A 14,372-nucleotide genomic window follows, 5' to 3' on the forward strand; every position below is an offset into this window, starting at 1 on the left:
AAGAACATTCTAAAACTCAGTCATCCCACCACAGAATAGACTTCTTCAGGAGCTGGGAGGTCTTTAAATAGGGGTTGAAAGACTGTTTGGCAACAATATTGCAGAGAGAATTTGTACTTAGGTTGCATTGGACTGGATGTCTTCTGAGATTACTTCAAGAGATAGACTCTTTGGTCGTCTCAGCCTCAAATTCATCCATCCACACATACATGTCAGGCACTGTTAGATGCTGGGGGTACAAAAGCAATGAATGAATCAATTCTGACTCTCAAGGAGTTACATTCTAATGTGTGTGAGGGAATAACAAGGACATATACATGTACATGTAGAATAAATATAAAGACAGTATAGGCAAATAAATGAAAATGGTTAAATACAAGGTAGTTTGAGAGGAAGGAGTCTAGGAGTTGGTGGCTGCCTCTTTCTGCGCCCTCTCCAGTTCAAATCAGTTCAACATACATTTATTAAATACCTATAATGTATTTGGAGAATTCTAAACTCCCTCTCCCCACCCACTACCCCAATCCCTGCCTTTTCTCTGTCCTGGTATTTTTCCTTTTTTCCTCTCTCTAGGTCAATGTCCCTCTCCATCTCTCCATCTTTCTGTCTTTCTATATATTCACCTCTGCCCATTTCCCCCCTTTTCTCTGCCTCTGTTTCTATTTCTGTTTCTGACTTTCTCTCCATCTCTATCTCTGTCTCCATCTCCACTTCCATCTTTGTCTCAGAGTCATAACTAAGGTGAGGCAATCTGGGATTTCCTCCAGAACACTGAATTTGGAGTTTGCTGATAGTCTATGTGGTGCTTCAACAGAACAGAAATAGCAGTCTGCCAAGCGGCAGCAAGAATAAATTGATTAAATGGGAAGCAACCACATAGGAGGCTGGGTTAAGGTTTCTCTCCCACCTGCCCTGTTTTCCATATACTCCCTGTGGTGCAAACTGTAAGCAACTTCTTACTGGTGCCTGGGGGTCTTTTCATCCCTCCAACAGGGCATTTCCAGAACTCATTCCTCCTCTCCTCCAATTACATTTACTCCCCAAAGATAGGGAAGCCAATATGCAGCCACTTACACGTTCATCTTGAAATCCATCTGCTTATTGACCTCATGCCTCTTCACTCCAGTTCCACTGGCATAGCATTTCACTCCCTCCAGTTCACCCCTCACCCCCTAGCCTGGTCCCACTGTAATGAGCTGAATGACAGAGCTCTGGTTGGTTCATAGTACGTGAGGCACTCTGTTCTTCATCAACCCAACTGCACATCTTTGGGAAGACCTTTTAGTCAAGAAAACTATCCCCTTTACTTTGACTATTGTCTTGCTCTTTCCCCTGGGGGTATTCTGGATCTCTCTAGACAGAAGTGGGAACAGGGTTGTACTGATAGAATTGGGATATTCTTATTGGAAAAAAAAATCAGAGGATGGAATTGTCTCAAAAAGAGAAAATGACTTGCCTTGGGTCACACAGAGAGTTAGTAGCAGAGGCAAAGGTTTTGTCTGTACTCTTTCAACATGGAGGGTAGGGAAGGGTGAAGGTAGTGGGGAAGGGATGATTTTTTCTTTTTTCCACTTCTCAAGTCCAAGGAGGGAAACCTAAGAAAAATTCTTATTGTTAGTACCAGAAGAACTTAGAATTAAATTCACTTCAACTTAACAACCATTTATTAAAGGCCTAAAGTGTTGACAGTCCCTACCTCCTGGGAGCTCATATTTTACTGGATATAGAACATTGGAGCTGAAAGAGACCTTAGACACATCTAGCCCAAGTTCTACAGAGAGGCACAGACTTGCATAACTTGCCCAAGGTCATGTACTGAGTTAGAGGTAGAGTCAAGTTCCTGAATCCAGAGTTGGAAGGGTCCTCAGAGGCCGTGTATTCCCACCTGCTCATTTTGCAGAAGAGGAAATAGATCTGTAGGGAGCTCAAGAAACATGTCCAAGTTGTGTGTGGTTTACAGGTGTGGGCTTCTCATGGGGGAGACCACAGGCTGGGAGCAATTAAAGGTCCTTCCTTCGGTGGTTTTTGGGCAAAACAGAGTTGTTCTGGAAAGGAGTTTCTCAGTAAAAGTAGTGGTGAGCCTGGGAGGGAACTTTGCCACATGTTCTCGAGGTTTTGAGTGACTTCCGGGTCTCTAACTAACCTGAATGGTGACTTGAGGAAATGGGTGGACCTAGTAAATTTGACCCTCTTAGGGGAAAGTGCTTGTGGGTGGCCCTTCTTTCTGACATTGACCTTATCTTCACTTACCCTCCTTTCCCTCTCCTGAGATAATCTCCCCCCAGTTCAGTTGTAAAACCAAGGGCCATTCCTGCTACAGAGGGCATTTATGGAGCTCTTGACAGGCTACAAAATAGTTTCTCAATCCACAGAATGAACATTCACAACTGCCCTGGGAGCGAAGCAGGTCAGATGACACCATCCTCATATAGCAGATGGATAAACTGAGACTCAGAAAGAAATATTAACTTGTGGAAAAGTAATGCAATATTTAGTGAGCTGGGACTCAGTCCCAAGTGTACTCACTCTCAGCCCAGACTCTTTCCCCTGGACTAGGTTGTCTCTAATCTTTCCCACATCCCCTTATCTTCTGTGTCCACCTCCTGTCCTCATTCACTGCTGATGATGGATAACTCCTTCCCCTTTTTGCAGTGAGAGGGAAAAGCACATGCTGGGACCAAAAAGGATTTTGCAGAGGGCGGTGTCAAAATAAGGAGAGATTCTACATATTCTGTTTAAATGGAAAAAGATGCTGCGTGAGGCCTTCTTACATACCTAATGAGATCTTGGGAGAAACACTTGATATGAAGAACAAGACTTAGAAATCTTGCCTATTCCCTGCCCCTCATCTCCAGAAAGCTCATTTAATTGCTGATCCATTAAACTTCTCTTGCTTGACTCTTGCTTCTGGTTATTGCTTAGACGAAAAAGGGCCATGCTGGGGGTGGTGGACTAGGCCCAAGATCATTCCAAAATCTGTTGAACTGAATAGAATGAAATTCCTTGGCCCCTGTTTTTTTTTCCTTCTACACTTTTTCAGTCACTTTGCCGGCTTCAGTTCTTATCTTCATGTCACTTAAATTCACATATATCTTCCATTCTGATGTACTAAGCTCCACTCCTAAAACTCTAATGCTAACTGGATAGCTCCCTTTCAACATGACATTTCCAAAAGGGAGGTCATTGTTTCAATATCAGGAAGAAATTCCTAAGAATCAGAGCTGCTCAAAATGAAAACTGGATTGCCTCTAGAAGTAGTGAGCTCACTGTCAGTGGAGATGTTCAAGAAGGGGCTGGATGAGCACTTGTAAGGGGTGCTGCCAGGAAAGATTTATGCTCCAACTAATGGACTAGAAAAATGGTTTCTAGGGTCACTTCATGCTCTGAGATTCTATGATTTTATGATCTCTCCCAAACCAGGCCCTTTTCTCAGTGTCTAATTCTGTCAATGATTCTATTACTTGCCTGGGCTCCAGATGTCAAAATATTTTGTCTCTTCCCTCTCCTTTTCCCTTCTCTTCTTCCCCTCACCCAAGTCCTCTATAATATCCTAACAATATTAGTGGGCAAATTTGTTTGCTCATCTCCTTATTTACTGGGCAGCAGGATCTAGAGTGGAAGGTGCCCTGATGCTTCCTCTCTGATACTGGACAAATCACTTCCTCTCTCTGACCCTCAGTGTTCTTCCCCTTTAAAAGGGCGATAATAATATTTTACTTTTTTTCTTTCTTCCCTCCCTTCCTTCTTTCCACAGCCATTAGGAGGAGTCATCTTTGTAAAGTGTAAAAAGCACAAATTTACAAAAGATTCTACACCCTCTCCTGTCTTTCTGTTCCCTTCTCCCCTAACTTGAGAGAGTGGTAGCTCTGTGTATGTCTGCAGAACCAAGGAGTCTCAGAGAATGAACCAAGGAGAGTACACGTCTTGCTAGACCTGTGAACCCTTCAGGGTAGAGATGACCTTGTCATCCTTGAGAGATGGAGAAAAATGTGAAAGGGAGAGCAGTGACTCCCTCTGGTGGCCATAGACCAGGAAAAGATGAACAGGGAACAGGAGAAGTGGGAGAAAAAAATGCCTGTTGGAGAGAGGTTGAAGGAGAGAATGAGAAAAGTTAGATGGAGAGAGGAAGAGATAAGAGAGAGAAGAAGAAAATGGAAGAAAATCAGAGAGATCAACAAACTGTGTATATCCACTACTAGGTCTGTATCCCAAAGCGATTTTAAGAAAAAAGGAAAAGACCTACATGTACAAAAATATTTACAGTAGTACTTTTTGTGATGGCAAAGAATCAGAAACTGAGGGGATGTCCTTCTACTGGGGAATGACTGAACAAGCTGTAGTACAGGAATATTATTGTGCTATAAGAAATGATGAGTAGGATGCTTTCAGAAAAACCTGGAAAGACTTACATGAACTGATAAAAAGTGAAGCAAGCAGAACCTGGAGAACCTTGTACACAGTAACAGCAACATTGTGTGATCTACTATGACTGACTTAGCTCTTCTCAGCAATATACTGATCCAAGACAATTACAAAGAATTCATGATGGAAAATGCCGTCCATGTCCAGAGAAAGAACTGATGGGTTCTGAATGTAGTCTGAAGCATACTATTTTCTCTTTAGTTTTTTAGTTTTTTTCCTTTTTGGTCTGTTTCTTCTATCACAATTATGAATAATATGGAACTATGTTTGACATGACCACACATATATAACCTATATCAAATTACTTACCGTTTGAGGAAGAGGGGAGATAAGAGAGAAAGGGGAAAAAAATTTAGAACTCAAAATTTTGTAAAAATGAATGCTAAAAATTGCCTTTATATATCACTGGAAAAATACCATTTAAAAAAAGGAAAGAAAATCAGAGAGATCAAGAGACCAAAACTGGAGAAGATAAGAGATGATTAAGAGAACATGGGAAAGGTAGGCAAAAAGAAATTTAGTAAAAACATTAGTGAGAAAATCTAATCAAAAACTAAGACTGCCAGTGACCTTGTGAAACAATATATAATTGCTTCTTGCTGCAGTAGACTACATTGTACCATAAGTATTTGTTGCAGGTTAATGTTGATATAAGCCAGTTAGACTGGACCCTTTCACATGAAGGAGGGAAGATATACAAACAGACAATTAGGATAACTTCATGATAGATCTGCCAACTCTTGGACTTGACCTTATCTGCTTACTGGAGATTGATGTGGTCATAAATCTGTCTGGTTCTTTTGGTCTACCTCAGCATAAAACCCAGAGTGTTGGTCAGCCCTCTATAACCAGCTAGCTGCTTGGCTTCCTTAAAATCCCAATGGAAAAATCCCACCTCCTATAGGAAGCCTTCCCCAACCCCTCTTAATTCTAGCAACTTCTCTCTGTTAATTATTTCCTATTTATCCTATATACAGCTTGTTTTGTAGATATTTGTTTGCATGTAGTCTCCCTTGTTAAACTGTGAGCTCCCTGAGGTCAGGGACTGTCTTTTGGTTTTTTTTGTATCCCCAGAATTTAGCACAGTGCCTGGCACATAATAGGCATTTAATAAATGTTTATTGATTGATGGATTGGGATTCAGCTGCCTGTCCTGGGGAACTTTGCTTCCCTTCACCAGGAGATGGCATGCACATGTCTTGTTGTCCCTTCCAGCTCTGATTCTATATTCTTATACAGAATCTTCCTGTTTATTTTGCATAAGCAAATGTCCACTAGGGGCTTGCATGCTAATATCCAATATTTTTTGTAGCCTTCTTAAGTAAGGAGTGTTTCTGACTAGCTCATTCAGTGACATATTTTTATTAGACTCACTGAGCTTTAACGATAGAAGTCACCTTAGAAACCATCTAGTCCAATGCCCTCATTTTACAAAGGAGGAAACTGAGACCCAGAGAAAGAAAGTGATTTGCCCTAATGCACAGGTCTGAGCGCATCACTCTCCTCCCAAAAAAAACCCCTTCAGTGGCTGCCTGTTTTCTCTAGGATAAACTACAAACTTCTCTCTCAGCTTGGCTTTTAAAACTTTCAGTTTTGTGGCTAGACCTCTAAAATCTAGCTGCAAACTTCTTTGTAGCCTTACTTTATGATACACCTATTTATGATCCAGACATACTGTCCCTTTGACTGTTTCCTAATATTGTCCTGGACCTCCCTGCCTCATTTTGCATTTACATAGGTCTCCCATCATGCCTGGAGCAGACTTCTTTCATCAGTCAATAAACATTTGTTAAGCGCCTACTGTGTGCCAGGCACTATGGTAAGTGAGTGATACAAAAAGAGGCAAAAGACATTTCTTTTCTTCAAGGGGGTCACAATCTAACAAGAGAGACAACAAACAAACAAGTATGTACAAACTACATAGAGGATAAATAGAAATAGTTAGCAGAAAGAAGCACTAGAATTAAGAGGGGTTGAGGAAAGCCTCCTGTAGAAATTGGAACTTAACGGAAACAGGGGAAGGCAATAGGTGGAGATAAGAAGGGAGAGCACTCTAGTCATGGGAAAGAGTGGGAAAAAATGCGAGAGAATTTCCTATTTGATTCTAAAGGTGATAGGGGCGTGTGCTCGAGACATGGGAAATGGCTGAACAAATTATGCTGTATGAATGTAATAGAATATTATTGAGCGGTAAGGAATTATCAAAAAGATTTTCGGGGAAACTTGGGAAGGCTTGTATGAATTGATGCAGTTAAGTGAGTAGTACCAAGAAAACTATATATGCGATAAAAACACAATTGCAAAGAAATCAACTTTGAAAGATTTAAGAAATTTGATAAATAAGATTCCAAAGGATTGATGATGAAGTGTATTATCTACGTGGCCAGTGTTATTGGCACCTTGTAGGTGATGCTGTTTACTTGTTTCGGTTGTGTCTGACTCTTCTTGACCCCATCTGGGATTTTCTTAACAAAGATACTTTGCCATTTCCTTCTCTAGCTCATTTTACTGATGAGGAAACAGAGGTAAAACAGGGTTAAGTGACTTGTCTAGGGTAATATGGCTAATAAGGTTGAAGACCTGATTTGAACTCAGGAAGATGAGTCTTCCTGACTTCAGGCCTGGCACTCTATTCACTGATCCACCTAGCTGCCCAGCCAGCACCCAGTAGGTACTTCAATTCATCTCAATAAACATTTATTTTTCTTGTTGTTGAGTCATTTCAATTATGTCTGATTCTCTGGTACTCCATTTTGGGGAGTTTTCTTGACAAAGATACTAGAGTCATTTGCCCTTGCCTTTTCTAGCTCATTTTATGGGTGAGGAACTGAAGCAAACAGGGTTCAGTGACTTGCCCAGAGTCACACAACCAGTAAGTGTCTGAGGCTAGATTTGAACTCAAGTCCTCCTGACTCAGTGCTGGTGCTCTATCTACTACTTGGCTGCCAGACTCTATGCTAGAACTTGGGGGTATAAAGACAAAAATGAAATAGCACCTTCTGGGTAGAGATAAGGTACACAAACATATATTGATATATAGAAAATAGATATGTGGTAACTGGGGTAGGGTGGCATGGTGGTACTAGAAACTGAGGGAGCTCAACCAAGGCTTCCTGTTTTGCTTGACTTTATTTGTCACAAGGGTTTTGCTTTTTGTTTTTTTTTCAACGTGTAGGGAGAGGTAAGAGAGAGAAAAAATAGATGTTTTGTTAATTGAAAAATATTAAATTTCTAAAAAGGATAATACCCTTGCATACCACCCACTTTGTGTTCTGTAAACATATTTTAGTACTCATATCAATACCTTTCAATATAGGCTGTTCCTTCTCACCTGTGTCTCTCAGAATCTCTAGCTTCTTTCAAGACTCAGCTCAAGAACCTCTTTCTATGAGAAGTTTTCCCCTTGATTCTCTTCTTACCTGTGAAGTGCTTTCCTTTGCTTAATCATCCTAATTGTGGTTGTGCTCCAAGGCTGTGCCCTGCTAAGGAATAACCATTAGGATTAAGAGGGGTTGGGAAGGGTTTCTGGGAGAAGATGAGATTTTAGTTGGGACTTGAAGGAAGCCAGGAAAGATGGTAGGCAGAGATGAGGAGGCATGGGGAAATAGCCAGAGAAAATGCCTGTTGCCACTGGATCAAAGAACATGTGTCAGAGATTAAGGTGTAAGAAGACTGGAAGGTAGGAGAGGGCTAGGTTATGAAGGGTTCTGAATGTCAAACAGATTATTTTATATTGGATTCTGGAGACAGTAATAAGGAGCCACTGGAGTTTATTGGGTAGAGTGGTGGGTGGTGAGGGCTGATGTAATGGTACTTATGCACTAGGAAGGGCTCAGACTAACTATCCTTCATTTTCCAGACTCGGGTACCATGGTCTTCAAATACTACATGGGCCCTTCTCTTTCAGTTTCCTTATTATATTGTCTCCCTCCCACCCCTCCTTGAAATTTCATTTCTTTGAGGGCAAAGGTTACCTTTCTTTTGGCTTGTATTGTATTCCCAGAATGCCTGCCACACAGAAAGGGTGTTTGTTATGCAGTGACCTCTGCTTTATTTGTTCTATATCAGTTTATAAACATTTTCCAAAGTTTCTCTGAATTCCTCAAATTCATGGGTTCCTAAGGCATTCAGTTGAGTCTGACTCTTGATGACCCCATTTGGGGTTTTCTTGGCAAAGATAGTGGAGTGATTGGCCATCTCCTTCTTCAGCTCATTTTATAGATGAGGCAAGTGAGGCAAACTGGATTAAGTGATTTGCCTAGGGTCACACAGTTAGTAAGTACCTGAGGCTGGATTTGAACTCAAGAAGGGGAGTCTTTCTACAATTCATTTGCTCTATCCACTATGCCACATAGCTATTCCCTCCTAAGGCATATTAATAATCTATTGCAATCATGTGTCACAGTTTGTTCAACCATTCTCCGATCAATTGGCACTCTCCAATTTTATTTTCTGTCACAGAAAGGGCTCCTATGAATATTTTGATACACATGGAACCTTTTCTTATCTTTCACTTTCTTGGAGGCATATCTACAATGGTGGAATTGCTTGCAAAAGATGTCCCCTACCACAAATCTATGAAGTAGGTAGTTTAAGTATTATCATCCCCATTTTATAGATAAGGAAACAGAGACTCGTAGAGATTAACTGATTCTTTCAGGGTCACATAACTATTAAGTGTCATCTGTGACTCCATTCCAAGGGTCTAATTCCAAGTTTATTGCTCTCTCCACCAACATTGTGCTTCCTCTTGATATAGAAGACTAATGATCCTTTTTCTACAGCTTAGGTCTTCATTCATTAGCTCTTCCCTAGATTGTTACCATTACCTCCTGACCCTGATCTCATAGTCATGATAAAAGCATTTTGAGTGCCTTCCAACACTCTAGGAATGTCTTTTTTATTGTCGTATATATCACATATGTCAGCCTTTTATTTCTGAGTCTCCACAGGGTAAGGTACAGGATTTAATAATCTAGTAGGTGATAGGTAACTACTTGTTGGCTAACTGATTTGAATTCTGGGAAGGGCTAGGATCTTGCCCCAACCTTATATACATTTCCCATCATCCCTTGCCATTGACCACTATGGATATTAAGGAACTGCTGGCCCTGTAATAGAGTTCAGTATTCAATTTAATCCAATTGTTGGTAATTACAAGGAATTGCTGCTCTGTTCAGATCAGCACTGAGAGAGGGAGCCAAAGGCTAAATGAGAATGCTCTGTTAAATCCCTCTGACTCCTCGCACCCTGGCAAAGGCCTTGGATGCTTAGCAGTTCAGAAAGGAGTATCCTGTTTCTGGCACCATTCTTGTTTTTTTTTTTTTGTGCTCAAAATCCCTTTGTCTTTGTTCACTTCAGGACAGAATGTCTCTCTGGCCTTAGATGAAAGTTTCCTAATCGTTTTGTCCCAGAACAGAGAGCTCTCCCTAAAATTATGTTGGTGGTGGTGGTGGGAGTATGTGGGGAGGGTGGTGCTGCTGGCAATAATACAGACAAATGCTCCTGGAGAGGTCAGGTGTGGGGATGGAGATCATGCCCTCCAGGACTTGGCTGACATCAGCATGGCAATTAACCAGGAGAGAGAGAGGACAATGGGCACAGAATGACACAGGTGTCTTCCCTGCTTTAAAGATCTCTGCATATTGGTAGCATTCTGCTCAGCCTTGGGTCTACCATCTCTGACTCTCTGAGAGGCAAGGACCATAAAGGCAGGAGCTCCAGGCTACAGGGCACATGCTCAACTACTTTCCTTTCAACCATGAAGGTGGCTTTCCTGATCTTGGCTGTTTTCCTGGTCCTGGTCCAAGCACCTCTAGGTAAACCTAGCCATGTTACCTATTTCCAGAAGGAGCAGGAATAGTGCCAAAGAGATAAAAAATGATTCTGGATTTCTGGGTGGTTGGAGTGGTGGGGAAAAGGATCAGAAAGAGAAGGGCCAGCAAGGCTGAAGAAAGTCCCTAAGAAGATCAAGGCCATAGCAGCTCTGATGGCCACCTCCAAGTTAGTTTCCTCAAAGAGCAGATGGTATAAGTACTCTATCCCTCATGGTTTCTTCTTGCCTACTTCATTTTAGTGCAGCTTCTAGCTCTGTTGTGGAGGGGCTGGTAAGTTGAAGGTCAGTTGATGCTAAAAGAGATTAGTCCATGAGGGTCTGGAGAGTTGGATATAGTCTTGGGGAACTGGGTTGCAGTTCGATTTTGAGGCTTTGGGAGTGGATTGGAATGGAGACTGGGGGGCTGGATGGTGGATTGGGAGGGGCCTGGAATGTGGATGGATCTTGAAATTTGGGTTGGGGGGATTGTATGGCTAGGAGGAGTTGTGGTAGAGGGTTGAGCTATAGTATGGTCTTGAAGTTGGGTTTGAAATAAGCAGGGGATTGAAAAATACCTTTTGGTATTTTATCTCTATTAATTCCACTGTTCTACGCCGCCTTCCTCTCAGATATCTCTCCCTGGGAACACTTTTGGTCAATGTGTGATCCACAAGTGGGAAGGGCTCTCAGAGGGCCTAGACATAGACATAGGGTACCCTTGCAAGCCTAGACCCATACTTGGCATTCTTTGGAACAGATGGCAAGCAGCCTTTCCCCAGACCCTTCCCCTCCTCCCCTGTACTCTACATATCCAAAGTCAGAAGCTGTGAAACATTTCCAAGGCTAGACTCTATTCCTGCCCTCACTTCCACTATGAGTCCTAGTTCCTGGAAGACTTATAAGAGGTTCAATGATTATCTCTTGGAGGAGAGACATGGTTTCCAAAGAAGTGCTGGAGTGGGAAAGGATATTGTAGAATTCTCTGCAGATCCGATGAGGTCTTCTTCGAACGCTGCCCAACCAACAAAAAGTGTTGCCTGCCCCCAGAAGTTGAAACTATTCCTCCAATGGTGATCGATGATACACTCCTGTACCCTTCATCTTTACCTTCTACAGATGAAAAATAAACAACAACAGCAACAAATAAATGAGCACCACAGACCGGTCTTCCCACAACATATTCTTAGGATTTATTAAAAAGCATTTACCTGTCTGTTGTTTCTGTTTGCCTTGTGCTGTGGGTGCAGTTGGGGAATGCAGCTGGGCTTAGAAGATGGCTGTTAGGCATAGGGGCTGGGATGGGAGTGGGATGTGGTAACTACAGCTTAGAGGGGTCTTCCTCACTCTCACTGGCCCTTGGGGGACAGCCTTAGGCTTATTAGTCCAAGGACAGTCATAATGATTAGGGGCTATGAGAATGGAATAGGAATTCTCCACAGATTATTGACCAGAGAGCTTGTGGGCTACATTTTCTGGAATTCTGGGGAGAAGCAAGAAGGTAAATGGAAATTTTAGGGAAGTCACATTTTCCATCTGTCAGTCATCAAAAGAATATCTACAAAAATAACTCATATTTTCATAAGGCTTTTAGGTCTAGTGGCTCACATTTATACTATGACTCAATTTTTTAAAAAATTTAGTTTTAGTTTTCAACATTCAGTTCCACAAGCTTTGGAATTTAAAATTTTTCCCTCTCCCCCTCCCCAAGATGGCATGCAATCTGATATAGGCTCTACATATACATTCACGTTGAACATATTTTTCATTAGTCATGTTGTAAAGAAGAATTAGAACCCATGAGAGGAACCACAAGAAAGAAGAAACAAAACAAAGAGAGCAAATAGTCTGCTTCCATCTGCATTCAGACTCCACAGTTCTTTCTTTGGATGTGGATGGCATTTTCCATCATGAGTCTTGTGGAGTTGTCTTAGAACCTTGCATTGCCGAGAAGAGCTAAGTCTATCCAAGTTAGTCATTGCATAGTGTGGCTGTAACTGTGTTCAGTGTTCTCCTGGTTCTGCTCCCCTCACTCAGCATCAATTCATGTCTTTCCAGGTTTTTCTGAAGTTCTCCTGCTTATCATTTCTTATAGCATGATAGTATTCCATTACAGTCACATACCACAACTTGTTCAGTCATTGATGGGCATTTCAATTTCCAATTCTTGGCCACCACAAAAAGTGCCACTATAAATATTTTTGTACATGTGGGTCCTTTTCCAGTTCTTAAGATCTCTTTGTCATATAGCCCTGGAAGTGATTTTGCTGGGTCAAAGGGTATGTACATTTTTATAGCCCTTTGGATATAGTTCCGAATTGTTCTCCATGGTTGGATCAGTTGTGATTCAATTTTTGAAACATGCTTTTTATGCATTCTCTAATTGGACCTTCATAACAACCCTATGAGGTAGGTACTAGTATTATCCCTATTTTACAGATGAGGAAACTGAAGCAGAAAGCAGTTAAGTAACTTGCCTACAAATAGTAGATATCTGAGTCCTGATTTAAACTCAGGTCTTCCATACCCTACATTTGATATTCTATCCACTGAGATACACATTCAATTTTTGTGGTTGTTTGGTTGGTTCAGTCATATCTGAGTCTTGGTGACCCCATTTGGAGTTTTCTTGGCAAAAATACTAGAGTGATTTGCCATTTCCTTCTCCAGCTCATTTTACAGGTGAGGAAACTGAGGCAAACAGGGTTAAATGACTTGTCCAAGTTCATACAGCTACTAAGTATCTGAGTCCAGATTTGACTTCAGCAAAATGAATTTTCCTGACTGCAGGCTTGGAGCTCTATCCACTGTGCCACATAGCTGTCCTACATTAGCTCAAAGCAAGAGGTAAATATATCAAGCAACACAGGGAATCAAATGATGAGGTGTGGATGACCAACTCACAAGAGTTTCTAGTAGGACTCTTCCCAGAACTTCTGCATAGGAACAAAGTCCTAAATAAAGAGATTTGAGCTCTGAAGGTAGGCCTTCAGGGACCAGCTTGCCCGAGGGGCTGGATTTGAAGGAGCACTGGGGACCAGGTGGAACTCTTTCTATGCTTCCTGATATCCTGCCATGTAGACTTTTATCTACTGTCCTTAGAGATCAGACAAGTCTTCATCTCCATCCTCAAGGAACCTGTGTTCTGAGGAGAAAATCAGGTATATGTTTTGTCCTAAGTTAGGAGGACAAGAATAAAGTTAGAAGGTAGAGTAATAAAGGCCAGAGATAGTCAAAACCGAGTTCAGTCAGGAACTGTCATCCCAATAGAGGTCACTCCCTTAAAATGAGCCCTTTCTGGAAGTCAAGTGAGTGAGTAGGCATAGTAAGGGTGCCTGAATAAACTTCCCCTAGCTGATAGATTTGTGGAACAGCAATGGTGTGATATCGCTAGGGAGATAGCTGATTAGGTTATAGCTGTTGTGGATGGTGACGATATTGATGACAGTGGAGTAGGTAAGAGAAGAAATGATGATCAGGAATGACTTTGCTCAGCGACTTCATGTCTTTTGTTTTCCAAAGGACAGTCAGGTCATTCATAAAAGTCTCATCAAATTTCTCTGAATTCCTCATGTTTACTATTTGGCATAGTAATATTTCACTATGTTCATATACCACAATTTGTTCCATCATTCCACAATTGATTATTGTTGTCCAGTCTCTTCAGTTGTGTCCTATTCTTCATGACCCCATTTGGGGTGACTTGCCATTTCCTTCTCTAGCTTATTTTACAGATGAGAAAGTGATGCAAACAGGGTTGAGTGACTTGCCCATGGTCACAAGCTAGGAAGTGTCTGAAGCTAGATTTGAGCTCACAAAGATGAGTCTTCTTGGTTCCCACCCCAATACTTTATCTACTGTGTTATCTAATTGTCCCACAATATTTCCATTTTTCTACTACCATAAAAAATACTGCTATAAATATTTTGGCTTATATTATTGTACCTTTCCTTTGGGCCTTGACCTCCCTGGGGTACATGCCCAGTAATGGGACTGTTGGGTCAAAGACTATGAACAATTTAGTGATTTTTCTGAAATGACTGTACCATTTGACAGCTCTACTTGTGCAGTTCTTCCAACATTGAGAATGACCAACAAGTACTCAGCATTTCCATCTTTTATCAGCTTTGATCATTTT

The sequence above is a fragment of the Notamacropus eugenii genome, chromosome 1, assembly GCF_028372415.1.
Source record: "Notamacropus eugenii isolate mMacEug1 chromosome 1, mMacEug1.pri_v2, whole genome shotgun sequence".
Classification (NCBI taxonomy): Eukaryota; Metazoa; Chordata; class Mammalia; order Diprotodontia; family Macropodidae; genus Notamacropus; species Notamacropus eugenii.